This window comes from Megascapheus bottae, chromosome 17, assembly GCF_031878675.1.
Source record: "Megascapheus bottae isolate mThoBot1 chromosome 17, mThoBot2.hap1, whole genome shotgun sequence".
NCBI lineage: Eukaryota > Metazoa > Chordata > Mammalia > Rodentia > Geomyidae > Megascapheus > Megascapheus bottae.
In genome coordinates, this window is record NC_143525.1 from 20272569 (window position 1) to 20288758 (window position 16190).

General features: G+C 45.8%; 1 pseudogene; it reads left to right on the forward strand.

The window, feature by feature from the left end:
- Positions 1-3533: 3533 nt before the first annotated feature.
- LOC150051313 (small ribosomal subunit protein uS5 pseudogene) lies at positions 3534-4329 on the forward strand (annotated as a pseudogene).
- Positions 4330-16190: the final 11861 nt, after the last annotated feature.

Consider the following 16190-nt stretch of genomic DNA (forward strand, 5'->3'; position numbering starts at 1 on the left):
CAGCTAGTACAGACATTGAGACTCAAGACTCAAGCACCCCGATTCTTCGCTCAGCATACTTCTCCTCTGCTCCATGCACCCTCTGCTCGTCTATCCTCATCTCTATGACCCACAGAGACCGCTATGCACTCAGGTCATCTGGGGTGAGATGGGGAGCTGGCTTCTCACTCAGGGTGGAGCGTTGCTCTCAGTGACAGCCTGGTTATAATGATTAAATCATCCCATGCTGGTGACAGATTGGAAGTCTGGGGCACAGGTGGACAATGAATTGACAGCACCTCTGAGACAGCTCAGCCAATGCGAGCCATCCATCACCCAAAGTTCTTAACCCTATGGGGACAAGCTAGTTTTGGGGGGATTGGGGGGTGGGGGTGGCTGATGAGCCAGATGTTCTCTCTAGCTATTTACATCTAAAATCGCTCATTTCCTGGCATGGATTGATAGCAGTACAAGGACTAGTAGAATAGGGTGGGCACTTCTGTTCCTCTCTGACCCCCATTTAAGGCAGTCTCTAGGGGCCTAGGCACTATCCTTGGGCTTTCCTCAAAGCTAGCACTCTACCATTTGAGCCACAGTACCACTTCCGGCTTTTTCTGTGTATGTGGTACTGAGGATTTAAACCCATGGCTTTGTGTTGTTTGCTAGACAAGCACTCAACCACTAGGCCACACTCCCTGTCCCAAATGTCTGGTTTCTTATTCATGAGTCAATGAACACATGAGGCTCTGGTGGCTCACACCTGTAATCCTACCCAGTCAGAAGGCTAAGATCTGAGAATCGAAGTTCGAAGCTAGCCCAGGTAAAAAAGTCATAGTGAGACTCTTAGCTGTAATTAACCATTCAAAACCTGGAAGTGGAGCTGTAGCTCAAAGTAAAAGAGCACAGGGACAGTGCCCAGGCCCTGCATTCAAGCCCTACGACTGACAACAAAGAAATAAAATAAAATAAATAAGCATATCAAAATGATACCAGCAGAACATTGAGTCAAACACAGCATCCTTGTACATGAGGTATCTGGGTCAAGTCTGCAGGCCAGGTCCTCGCACCAGGCAGTAGCTGACCTAGAAGACATTCCTGATGGCTTCCAGCTGTCCAGAGCAGAGGAGCTCTGGAAGCTTTTCCCGCACAAGGACCTAACTGAACTTAATTCCTCAAGAGCCATTTTCCACCCTGCTCTGCTCTGAGCTTCTCAGAAAAACCAGAGCAATAAAATAAACATAAATCAAAGTCCACCATGTTAATAGAATGAACCCAAAAGGTCAGGGTGACAGGCAGAACATGAAGATTGAGACAGCTTTAGGATCTTCCTGAACAAATTATACAAATTGCAGTCAGAGGTACTTTAAAGTTCACCCAATATAGGCCTCCTGCCTCATCTGACTCCCATTTGCCCCACAGTAAATAATTAACTAAATAAATCTTACCTCGTAGAACTGTTGTTCCAACAGTTCTGATGTCTACACAGAAAACTACTGAAGAGTTTGTACCAGAAGTGACCCCAGGCTGACTTTGTGTCACTCTGAGCACTAGCGCCAGTGTTTGGGGGAAGAATCCTGTCTCTGAGACAGCAAGGGAAAGAAAGAGGTTGCAGGAGGACAGAGCAAAGAGAGAGGCGATGGAACAGGAGGAGATGGGAAATATTTCTCTCTTTGAAGAACAATATGCAGTTAAAAAGAGCAGCTTTCTACTCTACACCAACCCCATCAAGGCTACTAGAAGTCCTTCTAGTCCTCAAAGTTCAGCTCAAAAAGATTCCTTTTAGGAGCTGAGCACTGGTGGTTTACACCTATAATCCTAGCTACTCAAAAGGCTGAGATCTGAGGTCAAGATTCAAAGCCAGCCCAAGCAGAAAAGTCTGTGAGACTCTTATCTCCAATTGGCTCCAAGTGGCAAAGCGCTAGCTAGCCCTGGGCAAAAAGAAAAGCTCAGGACAGCTCCCAGGCCTATGCCCCAGCACTGGCGCACACACACACAAAAATTGTATAATGTTAGAAAAAAATAAATTTTACTGTATTATACCCAATTTTTTTTAAATTTAACTGTACCTAAGACCAGGAATGGCAAAAATAAAGAAAATAAAATTTAAGCTTCTTAGATTTGTTGTTTTTCTGAGACAAGATGTCATTATTCAGCTTGAAATCCCCCTCCCTCAGTATCCTAAGTGCTGGGATTACAAGTGTACACCACCACACTCCATCAGCTTAGTTTAATGTGAAGTACAAGTTGATAACCATTGGCTGAGCCAATGGTTAATGAACAACCATTTCTGGAAGCCAAAAGCTAGACTCTGCCCCTTTCATTATGACCTAAGAGCAATCAGATGTGATTTGGCCTTGGCAAAAGAAACAGTGCAGCATTACAGCCATCCCCACTGTTCACCAAGCCAACCAAATCAGAACATTCTCTCCAAATCCTTAGGGGCCACTGCTCTCTCTGTAAACATGTGGTCAGTAAGGCTGCTGGCAATGTGTTCTGCAATGCCCAGCTCCGTTCATTCTCTCCAGACTCTTTTTTTTTTTTTTTTTGGCAGTCATGGGACTTGAACTCTGGGTCTGGGTGCTGTCCCTGAGCTCTTCAGCTCAAGGCTACTGCTCTACCCCTTGAGCAATAGCAGCACTTCCTCTCCAGACTCTTTACCCCCATTTATGTATTTATTTATTCATTCATTCATTTATTGGTACCAATTCTTGGGCTTGAACTCAGGGCCTCCTGCTCTCTCAAGGCTTTTTTGCTCAAAGCTGACACTACCACTTGAGCCACACCTCCATGTTCAGCTTTTTTTTTTTTCTGGATAATTGGAGATAAGAGTCTCCAAGACTTTTTTTTGCCTGTGCTGGCTTTGAACTTGGTTCTCAGATCTCAGCCTCATAAGTAGTTAGGATTATGAGCCACAGGCACAGGGTTTCTTACCCCATTTCTTGCCAGTGGAGAGGAGATGGAGGAGGATGTCACTTAGTAAATACATTCTCGTAGTGGACATAAGCTTCTGAATTTCCATCCCCAGGACATTGATATCTGCAAAGACCACCAATTGCACAAGGGCCTGACTGGCCCGTAATAGAAAGTCTAATGCTAGGAGGGTGAGGGCCTCTTTTCCCTTGACTTCTCAAGTGCAAGTCTGGACTGATCCTCACGCTTTGGGTTTTTTTTCTTGGAACAGAGAATAGAGATCCTAGCTCAAAACATTCCATTCACTTTAATGACTTGTGGTTTGAGGTTTCATTCGGTGATGATTCAGTATGGTCTATGATATTAATGGTCTTTCTGTGCCAAGGCATCTCAGACTCCGTTGGAAACCTTCGTGTACTGCCTACTGTAGTTTTATACAAGGGAATCTTTTTCTGTTTTAGGTGCTAAGACTTTTGGTCATAGAGTACAAAAACCAACTCAAGCAATTTCAAGCCAATAGGGATTAGAAGTGGCACTAGTCCACTTATGTCCCAGGACAGCAGGAGTCCAGGTATGACACAGCCATACCCCACATCAGAACTGTGTCCATAGTCACTCCACATGTGCTAAACCACTCCCCAAAGTATATACCAACTTCCTTCTTCTCCTGGAAGACACCAAATGGCAGAAGATGCCTGTGCAGCAGGAGGCCCAGGGGCCCAGGCTGGGGAGGCTGGGGCAGGTAGAGGGCCAGGGTCAGTAGAAGCCAGGCTCGTGGAGGCAAAGCTGAAGACAAGGAATGGATCCCTGTCACCAGACTAGGCCACCTGGTTAAGGACATGAAGATCCAGTCTTTGGAGGAGATCTGCCTTTCCTCCCTGTCCATCAAGCAGTCTGCAATCATCAACTTCCTCCTGGGGCGTCCCTCAAAAGGCCGAGGTGCAGAAGCAGACCCGCGCTGGCCACACACCAGGCTCAAGGCGCTTGTGGCCATTGCCAACTACAGTGGCCATGTCAGCCTGGTGTGAAGTGCTCCAAGGAGGTTGCCACTGCCATCAAGAGGCAAGCTAGCCATGGTCCCGGTGTGGAGAGGCCATGGGGGAACAAGATTGGCAAGCCTCACACTGTCCCGTGCAAGGTGACAGGCCGCTGTGGCTCCGTGCTGCTGCATCTCATCCCGGCTCCCAGAGGCACTGGGATCCTTTCAGCTCCTGTCACCAAGAAGTTGTGGATGATGGTTGGTATGGATGACTGCTTGGGTAACTTCACCAAGGCCACCTTGGATGCCATTTCCAAGACCTACAGTCACCTGACCCCTGACCTCTGGAAAGAGACCGTCTTCACCAGATCTCCTTACCAGGAATTCACTGACCATCTCGTGAACACCCACATCAGGGCTCCAGGCCGAGGACCCAAGCTCCAGCTGTGGCCACAACATAAGATTTTATACAAGAATAATAAAGTGAATCAAGCTTATTAAAAATAAAAATAGAAAAAGTATATACCAACTTACCATGTTGCATGGCAGTTTCTGAGTGCAATTTTACCACATATATTAAGGGTTCCCCCATTTTTTTCTGTTGAGAGAAAACCCATGCACTCAATCTTCCTTAGCCAAACAGGATGGGCTAAAAAGTACATGTGAGGGGCTGGGAGCATAACCTAGTGATAGAGTGCTCCCCTAGCATGTGCAAAGTCCTGGGTTTGATTCCTCAGTACCACATACACAGAAAAAGCCAAAAGTGGTGCTGTAGCTCAAGGGGAGGTGCACTAGCCTTGAGAAAGCCGAAAGACAATGTTTAGTCGCTGAGTTCAAGCCACAGGATTGGCAATAAATAAAATAAATAAACCTGCGTAAGCCAGACACTGGTAGCTCATACCTGTAATCATAACTACTGAAGAGTTCTGAGGAACACAGTTCAAAGCCAGGGCAGAAAAATCTGTGAGACTCATCTCTAATTAACAACCCCTTCCCCTCTCCCCACACAAAAAAGCCAGAAGTGGAGCTGTGGCTCCAGTGGTAGAATAGCTCAAGTGCCAACCTGGAGTAGAAAAGACTAAGGGGCAAAGCTTAGGCCCTGGGTTTGAGCTCTAGTATCAGCATTAAATAAACAAAAATACCCCCAAGCAAAAGGGTAGACAGTGCTGTTCAAGTGATAGAGGGATGTACCCTAACAAGCACAAAGTCCTGCTTCCAAACCCTCCAAAAAGAAAGAATTACTCCATCTTTTTAGCTAGGCACCATGGTGAACACTTGTCACTCTAGCTACAGGCTAAGATTGGGAGGCTCAAGGTTCTAAGCTAAGCCCAAGTAATCAAAGCTCCCTAGCTAATGTCTCACACCTATAATCCCAGATACTCAGGAGGCAGAGATCATGGTTAGAAGCCAGCCCAGGCAGGAAAGTCCATGACAGATTCTTATTGCGAATAAATGACCAAAAAAAAAAAATTCTGGGGGCCGGGAGTTTGGCCTAGTGGTAGAGTGCTTGCCTAGCATGCATGAAGACCCGGGTTCGATTCCTTGGTACCACATACATAGAAAAAAGTCAGAAGTGGTGCTGAGGTTCAAGTGGTAGAGCTCTAGCCTTGAGAAAATCCAAGGACAGTGCTCAGGCCCTGAGCTCAAGCCCAGGACTGGCAAATAAATAAATCGGAAAGTAGAAAGCTATGGCTCTAGTGGTAGAGCACTAATCTTGAGCAAAAGCAGCTCAAGGACAGTGGCCCTGAGTTTAAGCCCCAGGACTGATAAAATAAAAAAAGGGTTCAACTAGACTTCATCTCAACAGAAGAAAGCTGAGTGTGGTGGGAAGCAAATGGCACTTTCCTATCTGTTCTGCCTAGTGAATCTCTAGAGAACTAAGAGGCTCAGGCAGGTTTAGAACTCACAGTGGGTTCATTTAAGCACTTAGGGTTGCTGATTAAACATAAAGATGCCCAGCAAGGTATGGTGTTCACACCTCTAATTTCAGCACTCAGGAAGTTGAGGCAGGAAGATTCAGAGTTCCAGGCCAGCCTGAGCTCCATAATAAATTTGAGGTCAGCCTAGGGTACAGACCCAGACTCTGTCACAAAACAAAAACAAAGCTAAGCAGACTGCCCAACCTCACTGGAGTCTGGTGTGCGGTGGTGGAATTTGCATACCGCTAAGCAGTGGGAACCTCTGGGGACTTGAGGAAGGCCTCTGCAGCCACCACCTTTCTACTTGAATCAACACATATTGGAGCTTGAACTGGAAATGGCTCTTTCTGCTCCCCAGAGGAAACAACTAGATTTCCTGCAAATCCAGTTTTTCTGTCCAGCTCCGAAGTATTAGCATAAAAGCTAATGGTGAGTAGAGAGGAAAAGAGAGAAGGAGAGAGAGAGAGAGAGGGAGAGGGAGAGGGAGAGAGAGAGATCCATTCTAAGGAGTTGGGGGGGGCACCCTGGTGGCAGGTGGTGTTTATCTACAATCATGGGCTATTCACCAAGCCGCCTCTTAGATGCAAATTATTCCTCAGAATGATCACTTAGCCATTCATCTGGCAACTGAGGGCTGCAACTTCAGACTCTGCCCCCTCCCCTTACTAAATCAAACTCCTGAGGAGCCAGCAGTGTCCAGATGTCACTCACACACACACACACACACACACACACACACACACACACACCCCAGGAGTGGATCACCAGCCCCTGCAATGAAGGGAGTCAAGTTTGTTTACCAGTCCTGGGGCTTGAACGCAGGGCCTGGATGCTGTTCCTTTAGTGTTTTTGCTCAAGGCCAGTGCCCTACCACTTGGGCCACTTGGGCCACAATCTTACACAGATTTTTTTTTAAATTATAAGTTCTAAAATGTTTCTCCTTTTGATGGAGGTAAAAGTATTTAACTTCAGATTTTTTTTCTTGGTGTGTGTGTAGTAGCAGCAGTAGTGTGGTGGTGGCGGTGGTGGTAGGAACTGAACTCAGGGCCTGTGAGTTTCACCTCCAATCAAGTGGCAAGAGGCAAGAGGCTGGAAGTAGAGCTGTGGCTCAAGTGGTACCAGACTTGAGCAAAAAAGCTAAGGGACAACACCCGGCCCAGAGTTCAAGCCCCAAGCCTAGCAGATAATAAACAAATAAATTAATTAAATAATAGCAATAACAATCACTTACACTTGCATAATACATTATAGTTATCAAATCTCCTTTTTATACTACGTCATTCTATTTATCCTCAATTAGTTAATGCACAATTAGGCATTATTAAGTACCTACTCTCTGCCTGACATCATTTAAAGTTCAAAAAATATAACACCTTCCTTGGTTTTCAATCAACTCAGAATCATCTGAGGTGCTTTTCTTTGTTTCCGGGTCCTAGGGATTGAATTCTGGGCCTGGGTGCTGTCCCTGAGCTTCTTTTGCTCCACAGACTGGTGCTCTACCACTTGAGCCACAGTGCCATTTCTGTTTTTTTCTGAGTATTTATTGGAGATAAGTTTCATGGACTTTGCTGGCTTTAAACTGCAGTCCCCAGATCTCAATGTCCTAAGAAGCTAGGGTGGCAGGTGTGAGCCATTGGTGTACAACCTGAGCAATTTTTTTCTTTCTTTCTTTTTTTTTTTAAGTACAATATTGGGATGGGAGTACTGAGGCTCTGAGTTCAAATCTTGATACTGAAAAAAATGTACAGATATCAGAACCTCTTTGGGGAAAGCAGGGAAGATGAGTTTTAGGGCTTCACCAGGAAGCTGCAATATGAAAGCAGAAAGCTCCAGTAAGTCCCATGGTTGGTTCTGGGACTTGATAACTTTATGAAATCATGACATCCGCTGATTTGGTGGACCCAGGCAATGGTATTTTCTAAAGCAAACCCAACAGGCAGCCAAGGATGGAGTCACTGAACTGAAGGAATTCAGAGAGGGTAAGAGGGTAAGCAAAGGGCAAGCAGGAGCCAAAGGAATGTGTCTGCGCAAGATGGGATTGGAGCCATGTCTTTTCAAGCAGAAAAGAAAAAAGGAATTTATGAGAAGGTGGAGAAGAGCTAAACACTTGGCCTAGGTGGAAGATTCTTAATGAGAAATAGGATGGAAGATCTGTAGAAGAGATTCTGAGGAGTCCGAACATGTCAAGTAAGGGGTTTCTTACAAAGTAGCTAACAAAATCGCAAGAGATTTTATTTTCAAGGAGTGATTGCTTAGAGAATTGGGGGAAGAGGTAAGCCTGGGAAGAGACAGCAAAATGTATGAAGAAAGACTAGATTTTGGGGTTACTTTAAAGATTTCCTGGGGGGCTGGGAGTTTGGCCTACTGGTAGAGTGCTTGCCAAGCATGCACGAAGACCCAGGTTTGATTCCTGGGTACCACATACATAGAAAAAAGCCAGAAGTGGTGCTGAGGCTCAAGTGATAGAGCTCTGGCCTTGAGAAAGTCCAAGAACAGTGCTCAGGTGCTGGCAAAAAAAAAAAAAAAAAAAAGATTTCCTGGAAGCTGGGTGCGATGGCTCACACCTTTAATCCTAGCTACTCAGGAGACTGAGGTTTGAGGATCAAGGTTCGAAGACAGCCCAGGCACAAAAGGACCTGAGACTTGTATGTCCAATTAATCTCTAGAAAATGGGAAGAGGGGCTTGGCTTGAGGATAGGCCTGTAGCCAGGAAATCTAGTGGTAGAATACTTGCCTAGCATGCATGAAGCCCCGGGTTTGATTCCTCCATACCACATACATAGAAAAAGCTGGAAGGAGTGCTGTGACTTAAGTGGTAGAGTGCTAGCCTTGAGAAAGCTCAATGACAGTGCCAAGGCGCTGAGTTCAAGGGCCAGGACTGGCAAAAAAAGAAAAATTCCTACAGTGCTGGGTGCTGGTGGGTCACACACCTGTAATTCAAGCTACTAAGGAGGCTGAGATTTGAAGATCATGGTTCAAATCTAGACTGAGCAGAAAAATCCATGGGATTCCTTCATCTCCAATTAAGTACCAAAAAGGAAGAAGTGAAGCTAGTGGAGCACTAGACTAAAAGAAAAGAAAACCCAAGGACAGTGTCCAGGCTTGAGTTCAAGCCTAGTACTGGCACCAAAAAAAAATTTTCTTTTTTTCCTAAAGAGACAATGGACAGGGTAGAGAGAGACCCATGCCTACAGCTGGGGTTGTTTTTTGTTTTTGTTTTTGTTGCTGTTGTTGTTTTTTAAGTGGAGAGTGCTGGTGGCTCATGCAGCATTAGGGTTTATTCCTGCATAGGACACTTCACCACAGCTATGTGTTTTATCTCAGTAGTGCCCAAGAAGGTGTGGTGGTACAAACCTGTAATCCACTCAGGAGGCTGAGGGAAGACTGTTGAATTTGAGACCTGAGCTACATAGGGAGTTCAGACCAGCCTAAAAAAGACCTTGTCTCCAGACACCAAAACCCAGTGTATGGTAGTCAGAAAGCAGAGAAAGAACCAGGAATAAGCCAAGCCCCACAGTGATCACCCTATACAACTAGGCCTGCTTCCCAATAGTTTATTCACCTGTGACGTCATCAACGAATTAGCCCATTAATGAATATCACACCCTCATAATCCAATCAGCTCTCAATAGCATCACCAACTGGAAACTAGGCCTTGAATACTTACCCAGCTCATAATATGATCAAAGCTATATATAGTACAGTCCTAACTAACAATGTTAAGAGGCATTTCCGGTCAGATTTGCCTCCATCAAAAAAGAGCACCCTACCTACTGCCTCAGATTCTAAGTCAGTACCCTTGATTTTGCCAAGCTAATCCTGGCTCCACCTACCTCCACAGCTCATATTTCCTAAGTCATGGTATGTTCCAAATGCAAATATCTGTGATGTTGCCGATGAGGAGTCTGAATTAAATACATGAACCCTGGTAGAAGTTACCAAAGACAATATCTCCCAGGAGTGGTTTCAGCTTCCACAGCACAAACACCAACAACAGCTTAAAAAATGAGAACAGAGGGCTGGGAGTTTGGCCTAGTGGTAGAGTGCTTGCCTAGCATGCATGAAGACCTGGGTTCAATTCCTCGGTACCACATACATAGAAAAAAACTGGAAGTGGTGTTGTGGCTCAAGTAATAGAGCACTAGCCTTGAGAAAGCCCAAAGACAGTGCTTAGGCCCTGAGCTCAAGCCCAGGACTGGCAAAAAAAAAAAAGAGAGAGAGAGAGAGAGAGAGAGAGAATAGAATCCATGGCTCACGTCTATAATTCTAGCTACTCAAGAGGCTAAGATCTGAGTATCTCAGTTGGAAGGACTCTTTATCTCCAATAAACTACTCAGAAAAAGCCAAACATGGCACTATAACTCAAGTGGTAGAGTGCTAGCTTGAGCACAAAGCGGCTCAGGGACAGTGCCTAGACCCTGAGTTCAAGCCCCAGGACTAGCAAAAAAAGCAACAAGAACAACAACAAAAAATAGCTTTTTTCCTTGGAGATTGATTTTTTTCCCCCTGGCTTAACCACATCAAAACCCAGCATGGCTCTGATTGATTCAGTTGGCCTCCGGATTTGCAGGTAGATGCTGTTGCTTCCGGAATCTTCAAGCTTTACTTAAAGGTATGAAGGGAAGTTTCCCCCTCTCACATTTAATCCCTCTTACTCATATATCTACTCTTGGCCAGCCTCGAGGTGTGTATCTACCAGTAAGCAAATCACAGACAAAGATAAGCAATTGTCAGATTGCTTGGACCAATCAGGATTCATCCCTTTACAGAGGAGGAGTCATCTTCTCTGAACAAGAAGAAAATGAGTGTTGAATGGGAACTCCAGCATCTACCACTTCCTACAGGAATGAGAATGAAAAAGAATAAGATCTAGAACTGGTAGCCTGGTGCTGGGGACTCTGCCTGTAATCCACCTACTCAGGAGGCTGAGATCAGAGGATCACAGGTTGAAGCCTGGACAAGAAAATCTATTAAACTCTTATCTCCAAATAACCACCAAAAAGCTGGAAGTGGAGCTATAGCTGAAATGGTAGAGTGCTAGCCTACCTAGCAAAAGAAGCTCAGGAACAGCATCCAAACACTGGATTCAAGTGCCCCAGGACTGGTACTGGTACTTTCTGTCTCTGTCTCTATCTCTCTCTGTTTCTCTCTGTCTCTGTCTCTCTCTCTCTCTGTCTCTGTCTGTCTCTCTGTCTCTGTCTGTCTCTCTCTCTGTCTGTCTCTGTCTCTCTGTCTCTGTCTCTGTCTCTCTCTCTCTCTGTGTCTCTCTCTGTGTCTCTCTCTCTCTGTGTCTCTCTCTGTGTCTCTCTCTCTCTCTCTCTCTCTCTCTCTCTCTCTCTCTCTCTCTCTCTCTCTCTCTCTCTCTCTCTCTCTCTCTCTCTCTCTCTCTCTCTCTCTCCCACTACCACCATCACCACCACCAATTGGAAACTTGGAACATTTTCAGGATGAGAGGCAAGGGAGGGGAGAGAAGACAAAGCAGAAATCAGAAAAGGAGGAGGAAGGACTCTCAAAAGAAATGGAAGTTCAAGCCAGCTCGGGACAGTCCTGGTGAGCATTAGTCTTTGACAAGTAGGAGGTACCCTTGACCTTGGGGAAAAGCACATGGCGAGGCCTGAGTGGGAGGTAAGTGAAGTAGACAGGAAAGGGGGACGGAAAGTGCCTCTAGGGAGAAAAAAGACTGGGAGGGAGATGCTCTCCTAATGGAGCGCAGAATGGAGTCCCTGCATGAGACGCTAGCAGGAAGACTGACCGTCAGACTTCCTCTATTGAATATTCATTAGGGAACCTTCTCACAGCTTGAGAGAGAGCTAGGAGACCAAAGAGCTCCTCCCATCCCTTCTATGATTGATTCCCAGCTCCTTTGGGGCTTGGTATAAAAGAAGGGCTAATCATGCCCTCTTGCCATCTGGACAATTACCATCCTCTCATCAGCTGGTACGAAATGAGGGGTTTGTGACATTTTGTGACAGCCCTGCCCCCATCACATCTGGGGCTTAATCTCTTGAATTTGCCAAACCAAAGGAAATTTGGAAATGTATTGTGATTCAAGTGATGGAATAAATAACCCAGTGCCCAGGCTGCACTCCAAGTCTTCCCGCCTACATCATGCTTAATTGGAGACGGCTAAAACCTTGAGACCAGCCTTGCAGGTGCCCTGTAGAGAGACAGAGTGGGTACAGTATGGCTCTATCAAGAATGTGCAGCCAGGCACCAGTAGCTCATATCTGTCATCCTAGCTATTCATGAGGCTGAGATCTGAGGACTTTGGTTCAAAATCAGCCTGGGCAAGAAAATTCATGAGACTCTATTAACTACAAAAAAAGCTGCAAGTGGAGCTGTAACTTAAATAGTGCCCAGACCCTGAGTGTAAGTCCCAGGACTGGCACAAAATAAAATATAAAATAACATTGAAAAATAAATCTGGGCACTGGTGACTTACACCTGTAATCCTAGTTACTCAGGAGACTGAGATCTGAGGATAACAGTTTGAAGCCAGTCCTCCTTGAAACTCCAAAAAAAATAAAGCTGGAAGTAGAGCTGTGGCTCAAGTGGTAGAGCTTTGAGCAAAAGAAGAAGCTCAGGTTCTGAGTTGGACACACACACACACACACACACACACACACACACACTACACACACACATTAAGGAATTATGTGACATTTGTTATGACAAATTGAAAGGATTATAAATAGAATGCATGTGACATATAACACCTATCAAACTCCTTAGCTTAATTTCTCAATGTCCAGAATGTCTGTTGTTTATTCTCCTTGGTTGGGTATTCAGGTGCTGGCTGTGAGCATCAGAGAGTGTCACATAGCAAATAGCCAGTGGCAAAAGATCAAAATCCAAAGTAGAGTTTCTACTGAATACGCATTACTTTTGCATTATTAGAAAGTCAAAAACTGGTAAGTCAGATCATCCTGAATCAGAGAGGCCAGTATCTGTATCTAAAATAAAATTGGTAAGTGAGTTTTGGGCTTTTGCAAAAGACAGAATATATGCTCTGAAATACAGACACTCAGATGTTGTTTGAGTAAAGTGTATGCTTAGCATTTGTGAATCCAAAGGTTTGAACCCAGCCACAGAGATAGAGAGAGAGAAAGAGAGAGAGAGAGACAGAGAGAGAGAGACAGAGACAGAGACAGAGAGACAGTAAGACAGAGAAAAAGAGACAGAGAGAGAGAATATGTATTTGAATACAAGTTAATACACTATCTCAAAGCCAGCCCAGGCACTAAAAAGTCTATGAGACTCTAATCTCCAATTAATCACAAGAAAATCAGAAGTGGCACTGTGGATTAAGGGGTAGGGCAGTAGCCTTGAGCTGAAGAGCTCAGGGACAATGCCCAGACCCAGAGTTCAAGCACCCCCCAACCCCTGCTCCACTATCTCTGTGGAATAAAATAATTAAAGAACACTATTAAATTCTTCCCTGTTCCCTCCCTATGCTATAGTCATCTCTCTGTCTTATACTTTATATAATTTGGGAAATTATTTTTACTACTATTTTACAAATAGCTGTTATAACCTTTGCTATTGCTATTTTTATTTTGAAATGCATTTATATTTCCAAAATGATAGTTAACCAGGCATGCTGGTACATGCCTATAAACCCAGCCTTTGAGAGGCTCATGGAGGAGGATCATGAATTTGAGGCTCTCTTATGACCGTGTATTTAAGTTGGAGTTGATGATGTCAGCTAGAAACAATTGAGACAGTAACTGGTCCAAAAGTCACTCCTCAGTGCTCCTCCTTGTCCAGCACCCCAAGGCCTCTTTCTCTCTGCTACCTCACAGCCATCAGGTCCACTAGCCACATGAAGAATCTGGGGGAAGCACAAATCAGTGACTCAGTTTCCTTCTCAGTAGCTCAGAGGCTTCTCAGAGATGCAGCCTGGAACACGGACCCATGTTTATAATCTGGGGGTTCATCTTCTTGTGGGGTGGAGAAGCCCAGAAGGCAGGGTGGTGACTAACTAAAGCTGATGAGTCAAGCACCCTGCCAGCCTCTTCTTCGCACCAGTATCCCTGGGGGCCTAGAGAACGTGTCCCTGCCCGCCTACACCTGGGGGCAAGGGCTGGAAGCCAGGGAAGTGAGGACTTCCCTTTAGACCGACAGAGGACTGCTGTGTAATGAGGGCAGACTAATCACACACAGAGCCCCCACGACACCCACGACCACACACTGGCTTCTGCCTCCAAGGCAATACTGGTTGACTGATTCAGTGGATAAGTGAAAGGGCAAAATAACAGCTCATATGCATCGGCCCAACATTTGACAGTTGGCAAAACTTGGCCACACGTACCAGCTATATAATCCTCCAGACAAAACACAGAAGCAGGGGTATGATTGTACAAATGAGAAAACAGAGAGGTTTGGAGACCTGGCCAGCCAGATGATCAAGACACAGAATGAGCCAGGCACCAGTGGCTCACATCCTAGCTACTCAGGGAGCCAAGATCTGAGGACTGGGGTTCAAAGCTAACCCACGCAGCGAAGTCCCTGAGTCTCTTACCTCCAATTAACCACCAAAAAGCAGGCAGTGGTGGTCTGGCTCAATGGTAGAGTACCAAAAAAAAAAGCTAAGGGATGGGCTGGGAGTTTGGCCTAGTGGTTAAAGTGCTTGCCTAGCATGCATGAAGACCCGGGTTCAATCCCTCGGTACCACATATAGAAAAAAGCCGGAAGTAGGTGCTGAGGCTCAAGTGGTAGAGCTCTAGCCTTGAGAAAGTCCAAGGACAGTGCTCAGGCCCTGAGCTCAAGCCCAGGACTGGCAAAAAAAAAAAAAAAAAAAAAAAAAGCTAAGGGACAGTGTTCAGACTCTGGATTCAAGCCCCAGTAACAGTACTCTCTCCCTCTTTCTCTCTGTCTCTCCCCACACACACAATGAATGAATGCCTCAATGAATAAATGAGCACATCAATGCATAGCTGATTTTTTTTTCTTTGAGACGGTATCTCATGAAGCCCTGGCTGACTGTTTTTAATCCTGCCTCTGCCACGGAGGCATTGTGATCACAGGTGTGTGGCACCACTCCCTGCCCGTACCACCTCCATGGGCTTAGTGACCTGCCCTCTTGGACCCTTCCGTACCTTGCTCCCACCCCATGCCAGCCCCACAGGATTGCTGTGTGCTAATTCTTGCTGTGGATCTCACGGTCCTGGGAGTGTGAGCCCAAAAGGAGCCCTGTGCCCCACTACCCTCCATGTGCTCAGCACCTGCCATAGCCCAGGTATTAGATAATGGATGGGTGGGTGGATGGATGGGTAGATGAGATATATGACAGATTCTCTTTTCCTTTGTTCCCCCTGCCCCGCCAAACTAAGACTAACCTGTCTCCCAAAACTATTCTCTATGGCTAACCAATTCTGAACAAAAATCTTGTCTGTCTATCCCTCTCCCTCCCCCCCCCCACATCACCGCTCAAGAGAATGATCGTATCCCCCAGGGAGCAAAACAGACGAGCCCATTCCACTCAATGCAGCCCCACAGAGCTAAATTTTCCTTCTCCCACAAAAGGGCCCACATCACAATGTTTCCACCTACATCTTGGCTCGCCCACATCCCCTCCCTGCCTCCCTGTGCACAGCCCGCTGCTGCCTCCCTCCCACCCAGCCCGCTGCTATCAAAGCTCTGAACACCCAAAAAGGAAACACGATTTGTGCTGAGCAAAGACAGAACCAAGGAGGAAGGGAAAGGCTGCATACTGCCAGCTGACGTCCTCCAGGCAGAGCTGCCTCAATGCCAAGGGGGTGGTAGTGGTGAATTCTCAGAGACATGGAGGAAAAAAAGAGAAAGTTGTGGGGCCGGGGGGGGGGTAGTTTGCATAGCATATCCTGAGTCCTATCTCAAGCTATACTGACTTGGATTCCTCAAGAGGAAGGGTAGGTCAAAGACCTGCAGATGATACAGTACCATAGGATGTTGTATATTCACTCAACAAACACTCATGGAAACCCTACATGCACTCAGCACAAAGAATGCAGACATGAAAGATAACACGATTGCCTTAGAAAACCTCACATTGGAGTGGGAGAGACAAACAGAAAATGTGACCAGTGCTAAGAAAGAGACAAGCACTAGGCACATAAAAAGACCTTGTCCAAAGGAAAAGAAAATAAGGAAGGAATGAAAGAAAAAAAGGAAATAAAGAAAAGAAAGTGAAAGAGAGACAGAGACAGAGGAACACAAAGAGACAGAAAGACAGAATGAAGAAAATGTGTGAGAAAGCACCTGAAAGACAAGTGGTAGAGTCAGCCTGGAAGAAGTGACACTCTACACACTGATTTGTGAAAATGGGAAGGCACACCCAGACAACAGAATCAGCCAGTGCAAAGGCCTGGTGGAGAAAACCCCTCCACCACCACAACCTCTCCTGTGATCCGGTGCAGCTCAGT